This window comes from Pinus tabuliformis, chromosome 6, assembly GCF_031772625.1.
Source record: "Pinus tabuliformis cultivar Carrire ecotype Pingquan chromosome 6, CPIR1, whole genome shotgun sequence".
Lineage (NCBI taxonomy): Eukaryota > Viridiplantae > Streptophyta > Pinopsida > Pinales > Pinaceae > Pinus > Pinus tabuliformis.
The window spans coordinates 726,259,079-726,266,333 of NC_142292.1; the positions used below are offsets into that span (position 1 = coordinate 726,259,079).

The following is a 7,255-nucleotide window of genomic DNA, read 5'->3' on the forward strand; positions in this document are numbered from 1 at the left end:
CATTGTAATAGTTTCTGAAAATCCACAACCTCAGAAATTTCAAGTCAGAAATTTCAAATCAATTTCAAATCAATAGTTCCAGAAAATCCACAACCTCAGAAATTTCAAGTCAATAGTTCCATAGTTCCACCTGACTGATGGAAATAACAACACTAAAAACCCACGAGAAAGGCTTCCAAAAAGCTTTCTCCAAAAAAAGTCGCATTATAGACAACTGCTAAAACAACTCCAACTCCATTGTAATTGTTTTCGAAAATCCACAACCTCAAAAAGTCGCATTATAGACTACTGCTAAAACAACTCCATTGTAATAGTTTTCGAAAATCCACAACCTCGAAAATTTCAAGTCAATAGTTCCACCTGACTGATGGAAATAGAACATTTCAAGTCAATAGTTCCACCTGACTGATGGAAATAGAACATCTGTGCCAGATCTTTTCGCCAAAGTGGAACCTTTCTTCCACAGAATGCAATATACAGGCTAGAAAGATCAGGTTCGTAAGATTGAGGCATTTGCTAGCAAAACTGCTGTCAATGATTCAGAAACTGGAACAGATCTTCCAACCCTTCACCACAGGAATGTCGATCCAACAGTCTTAACAAAAATCTGCAAATTGAAATATAATTAACATAAAGAAAACGTAGTCAATCGCGGCCATTATCGATAGAGCATCACCATCACATGCCAAACATAATTTGAAAAAAAATAAGGAAAAAACCCAGCACGACTTCAGAACCATCACAATACACAAACAAGCCCCGAGTTACAATTCAATTCCTTGCGAGGAAATGCCTAAAAAACTAGCAATAAATTCATTAAAATCCCCAAAACCCCGTGACAAACGAAAGAGATAAATCTTGTAACAGGCCAAGAGCAACATCTATAGTCACGACCTCCGAGGCTCAAATTTCAGACGCAATGCACACACAGAACGTCACCTAGAATTTCAGTCAGTGTTGAACCTGAACAATATACCATAGTCTGTAAAATCTTGGGAAAATAAGGGTGGTAAGATATTTTTTTATGAAGAACTCCGTTAATATGACACTATTTATCAAAAATTCAAAAGAAACAAGTCCGACCATCAATAGCGATTGAGGATTATAGAATAGTAAAATACGATGCTAAAATCAGTAACAGAATTGAAAGATTCGGCGACATAAATAAAGAACGGCATAACTCACTGTCAGTAAAGTAAACAGAACAGCATAACTCACTGTCAATAAAGTAAACACATGCATAGGCGGCCTCTGTACACAGTTTAAACCCTTCTGCTCGCAGATTGTAAAGAAAAACCGAAAATCTCCGGAGTCACAATCACAATGCAAGGTGACGAAGGAGGGTAGTAGCGTATTTAATGAGATGCAGTGGGCCTACGTCCTAATACAACGACACGGGTGCAGGGCATGCACAAAGACACGGGTGTAGGGCAGGCATTACGAGATTAATCTAACCATGAAAAGAGCGTGATGTCTCCACGAAGAGGGAATGGTAATCGAAATGATTTTGGCGGTGGAGTTACATGAATTGCAACCTTTCCACGGAGCACGTATTCCTAATCGAATAATCGAAAAGCTCGAGCTCAAGGGGTCTTTGGTTCACGGTGGAAATCGACTGTCCCGGTGTGAATCCAACACTGAGATTAGCAATTTAAAAAATAAATGAAACCTAAATTAACTTGCATCTCTCAAAGTTTAGTTTCAGTGGTCTTTATATCTAAAAATTATAGAGCACTACATAAAAACCGGATATAAAATCTCAAAAAACGATTTAATAATGTTAAAGTCCTTTTACTTAGTATTCATCACATGGTTACACGTCTTTGTGATTTAAAAAATATTTAAAATTAAGTATAAAATAATAATAATTAAGGAATTTTTTTTTTTCAGGAACAAAAAAATTATATGTTTTATATTATGATTAAAATAGTACATATTTATGATGGACATATCCTCCTCATAAATCTTGTGATATCCACAACTTTGACTATATGGGGAGAATATACTCATCTTACATACATCTGAAACTGTTTTCTAATATTTGCAACATCTATCTCTGCCTCATTGACAATATATCAATGAAACTCTCTAAGAGATTCTATAAGACTAGGATGTGCCTCAGATCATTTACATGTTCTGTATATCACTACATTAAAGTATTCATTTCTTCTGTATTTCCTATACAAAACCAAATACAAAAATTGTACAAAACTTTAAACAAAAATAAACAGAGATTTTGTATGAACTTATCTACATTGATGTTCTGCTTTTTTGGATGACCATTAGTGGTCTATCCCGGCAAATTTAGATTTTCTACTTCTGTCTCGTCTGATCCTATTTTTATCATGATATACATACCTTTTTCTGTGGCTAGTAATCCTTTCTTTGACAATTCATTCGCGAACTTGTTATGTGCCCTACTAATGTGCTGAATGGACAGATGCTGAAAGGTATTCCATATGCTTTTTATACGCCTAAGCCAACCTTGTAGAGAATTTTGTTGGATATTGTTCTTCCCCTTAACAAGATCTATCATACATTTGAAATTCCCAAAAATTTGTACTTGAGGGATATCCAAAAATTGAATAAACCATAGTAAACCCCATAAAGCAACAACTTTTGCCTTCATGCTTGTTCCTTCTCCCACATACTAGTGTATCCGGAACTCTTGCTCTTCTGATAGCTTTAACCAGAATCCACACCCACATCTTCCTCCTTGAGCTGCCCCATCGGGTAGTTGGTGATCTGATCTCTGCCCTTCTCTGTCTTTTTTTTTTCCTTGATGTCTACCTTCTAATCCAATACAACCCACTATTCTTTGAGTTCATAGATTACGTTTTCTCCCCATCTACTGGAACCAAAAATCAATTGATTTCGACTTTTCCAAATTTCCCAGAAAACAACCAAAGTGAGCAATCGCCTAGTTTTTCTCCGAGTGCTCCACCATTTTAAACACTCATCAATTGTATTAAACTGAATGAAAGGAATCTGCAGCTTGTTGGTGAAGTGTTTCCAAATATTAACAGATCTATGGCAATGTAAGAATAAGTTTTCATTATCCTCAGCATTATGCCTACACAGATAGCATATCCCAGGACCATGATGGTTCTTCTTTTGTAAGTTTGCCCATGTGAGATTCTTGTTCTGCCACGTTAGCCAAAGGAAAATTACAATTTTTATTGGAATATTAATTTGCCAAAAACTATGAAACCAACAGTGTTCCACATTTTGTATTTCCTTCAGGCATATTTTGAGATAGCAGTCTGCCACCTCTATTTCTCCTGTGTTTTTCTTTTTACCAGCCCATGCTATACAATCCCCTTTGCTGTCATAACATATCCTTGCCTCCTTTAATGTTTTAACAAGCTGTAACCAATCCAATTTATACTGATCAGTAAGATTCAGTTGGGAGGAATCAAGCCAAATTGGGATGCTACAATTCTAGTCACTGATCAGCTGGCTGAGGATATAAATGCCTCTTCTGTTCATATGCTATATTAATTCCATTGTCCCAAGTGGAACCTCACCTACTCCTATAATGCAATCTTTTCCCAACATAATTCTATTACTTGATCCAAAGAACCACAATATATTTTGGAAGAGGGTATTCTTGACCCTCGTAAAGTTGTTCCAAATCTGTGAGCCGCAATTTTTCCCAATTGCTCCTTGCCTGAACCAAAAGGAAAACTCCTTATTCTTCATGTATTTAGATCAGATCAGCGTTCCCCATATGCCTTTACTATTGATACCTCTCCATAAAGATTCTAAAATAAGTGCCCATCCAAAAAAATTTAGATTTACAACACCCCAACCACCCAAAATTTTAGGTCTAGTGATCTTTTCCAGCTTTACCAAATGATATTTACAGTTCCTTCTTGCACCAGACCATATATAGCTCGCCATTACTCGATTCAGTGAATTAATAATCATTTGTGGAATGGGGAATAAGTGTGCCCAATAAATCCCAGCTGAGTAAGCACTGACTATGTGAGGATGATACGTCCTCCCATAGATAAACATATGTGTTCCCATCCCTTAATCTTCGAATAGAATCTTTCCAGCATTTTTATAGCATCCTGGTTTTAGTCGATACCTCAAATACTTCCTACCCTTGTCTAGATTTTCTGCACTTACCCCAAAACAGTTCTGGATATATCTAATATCATCCTGCTTACATGATCCATATAGAATAATGGATTTCTGTTCATTTTGTACAAGTCCCATGGCTATCCCAAACTTTTTTAATGTTTTATATATGAGAGAATTTAATTTTTATTTGTTTTTGGCATGTTTTTTAATTTTAGAAGAAATTTGTTAGTGTTGTGGTGGTTAGATTTACGCAGATTAAGAAATATTTTCCACTAACTAGATTTTTATACTGGTGTGAGATTTAAATACGTGCTCAATCAAGTTGGTTAAGTAATAAATATAGTTTTTCTATTTTAAGATAGCATTCATGTATTTATAAGTATTTTATTATCTGATTGATGAATCAATTAAGTATTTTTATGAAATATTATTTGTAAAAATTATAAAGTACTATTAAAATAAAGTTGATAATATTAATCCCCCGATCGGGGTGACGGAGTGGATAAACAAAAGTAATGGAGATGTCAGAAGCCTTATATCGTAGAACATGGAGAGGTACTGCATACCAAGAGGGATGTCAGACAGGCGAAGTGGTGTGAGGAATGTTGGGAAGATGAGAGGTGGTAAGGACGACGACGTAAGGAGTATGGGATGGAAAGTAGGTGTGATAGAGTATGAAAGTAGGGGTAAGGAAATAATGATGGATAATTGCAAGGGAGAAGGCGAAGGAGAGCGACGAGTAAGCTAGACACGCATCTAGCAAGCAGGAAGAGTAACCTCGGGTATGTTTACTGTCTTTTCTCTGTAATTTGCAAAGGAAAATTCAATATGATGGGAGGGGAAAGGAACTTGGGTCAGGGAGGGAATGAGAGACCCCGCGTAGAGGTTATGCTATGCAAACAAAGCAGTAGTAGAGAGAGAGAGAGTGGCCAGGTAGCTTTGCTTCGAGGCTGGAAAGGATGGAGGGCATAAAAGATAATAGGGAGGGGTGCATTGTGCGCAGGGCTAAGGATAGAAAGGCTAGAAAGGATTGTATCAGGGTGGCAGGGAGGTCTGAGAGTCCGGCAAATTTCTTCAGGCAGAAATTCTGGGTGGGTAAGGTAAGCTCGGGTAACAGAGAGGAGTGAGCTTGTGAGGGGAAGCCGGGTAGGAAGCTAAGAAAGAATGGGGTGACCCTCAAAGGGGGTAATGCTCCGAAGAGAGGGAGTGGTGTCAGCCAGCAAGGCAGGAAGGGAGAGGAGAATCTTAGTGGGAAGCTCCCCGTGTTCGCTATCCCCGGGCTGCTTAAAAAGGGGGTCAGCCCGAGGGAACCCAAGGAGGGAGGACGTGAAAAAGGAGGAGAGACAGTAACCATGGGTCCGAAAGAGAAGCAAGACAGAGGGAGCAGGGAGAAGGTGAGGACCATCCCTGGCTCATTGGAGTACTTGGGAGAAGAGGAGTGTAGACATAGGGGAGATAACGCAGACAGATAGAAACCCTATAAAGCAATTGGAATTTGGACGGGTAATGGTTGTTTTATCCTGACTCTGAATTTTGTTCATTGTGAACAGGTAGCAGAGGCTGGAGACATGGCGCGAGCAGCCAGAGGACGAGGTCGTAGAGGACAGGGAAACAATGGACCTCGATCTCAGGATATGGGAACCTCAAAAAAAGAGATGGGAAGACGACCCATGGATGAGACCGTGAAGGAAGCAGCCAAGGCTTATAAGAAATGCATAGATGAAGAGATAAAGAAAATTATTGAGGAAATGGAGGAAAGGATTAGGGAAGAGGACTCAAAAGAAGAAATGGAGGAATGGAGAGACCTCATTCCCGATCCTGGAAATACTAGAGGAAGACTTTCTGAATTTAAATATACCTTACATTTGTACTGGCTCATGAAGAGACTGGTTGGAAAAGCGATGAAGCAAGTGTCCATGGGAATGGCTTTGATAATCAGAGACATGCCAGATTATAAACGAGACTTGCGAACCATACAGTTTCAGCTATGCAAGCAAGACATAAGATTAGATCGAATACAGAGACACATTCCATGCATCATTGAAATGACACCAACAAATGGAGATTCAGCTGAAGACCCAACGAACGTCGAGTCAGAACAGGAAGAGCCCAAGGAATAGACAGAGCTCATGGATCTCAGGTTACTGTCTTTTTAGCGGCTAGTTTTCTTTTATATGCATGCTTATGGGACCTAAGTTTAAAGACTGGTTTTTAAATAGTTCTGTATATATTTCTTGGGTAGAAAGACTGATAACTTTCCAATTTTGGATGCCTTATAATATGCATAGGTGGCCAACGGAGTTGGTTTCCCATTGGGCAAGTTGAGGCCAACTATTGACAATATGTGGATTCAGTTTTCTTTTATATAAATAGAAAAAGAGGGCCTACCTAAGCTTACAAACCAAAAAAAAAGAAGTTGATAATATTAAAACTTTTTTACTCAATATTGTATTATTTGCATCTCTTGTAATTTTAAAAATATAATTATTTGAAAATTATTTAAAATTAAAATTATTAAAAAAAAATTGCACAAACACAATCTGTTTTATAGTTTTTCAAATTTTTGTAGGGAAATATCATCATTTGTATAATAAAATTTAGTACTAACAAGAAACATATCTATTATGTTTTTTATAAAAAAGATAACATATCATTATTTGAAAAACTTGAATTTCACATAGTAATACACATATTTTATAAATAAAAAATTATATATTCAAAAATGATAATCATTTTCCTATTTTTTATCTTCTTACATATTTAAATTCAATATTGAAGTACCTCAAATCAAACCCTTTAAGTTAATAAATTCTTGGTTTTCTATATTTGCATTGCTACCAATGAGTAAGACCATCATTAACCTGTACTCACTCTTGAGTTTTTCTCCATTTTTTTGGTAAGCTTCATCATGTCCAATATGTCAGCCCCATTGGAATAGGGAATTGAATAAGTGATTAGAGTAATAGAGCGCCCAGTCATGGTCAGCTAATTTTAACAACAAATCACTAAATCAATTATTAAGTGATGGACTTAGCACATAGTGTGTATGGACATTTCAGTTTCAGTTCCTATTTCTAACGTCCGCACCCGTCATGTTAAGTTGGTCATGTTACACACCATACATGATGCATCATAATCATCCCTCCACTCTATGTTTTCAAATTGA

At 37.1% G+C, this 7,255-nt stretch overlaps 1 long non-coding RNA gene across 1 annotated transcript; it reads right to left on the reverse strand.

The window, feature by feature from the left end:
- Nucleotides 1–272: 272 nt before the first annotated feature.
- Nucleotides 273–1,310, reverse strand: LOC149260754 (uncharacterized). Its single transcript, XR_016248335.1, has 3 exons — nt 1,219–1,310; nt 402–607; nt 273–360 (listed from the first exon to the last, which is right to left on the reverse strand). It is a non-coding gene; the product is annotated as an uncharacterized LOC149260754 (long non-coding RNA).
- Between the last annotated feature and the right edge of the window lie 5,945 nt (nt 1,311–7,255).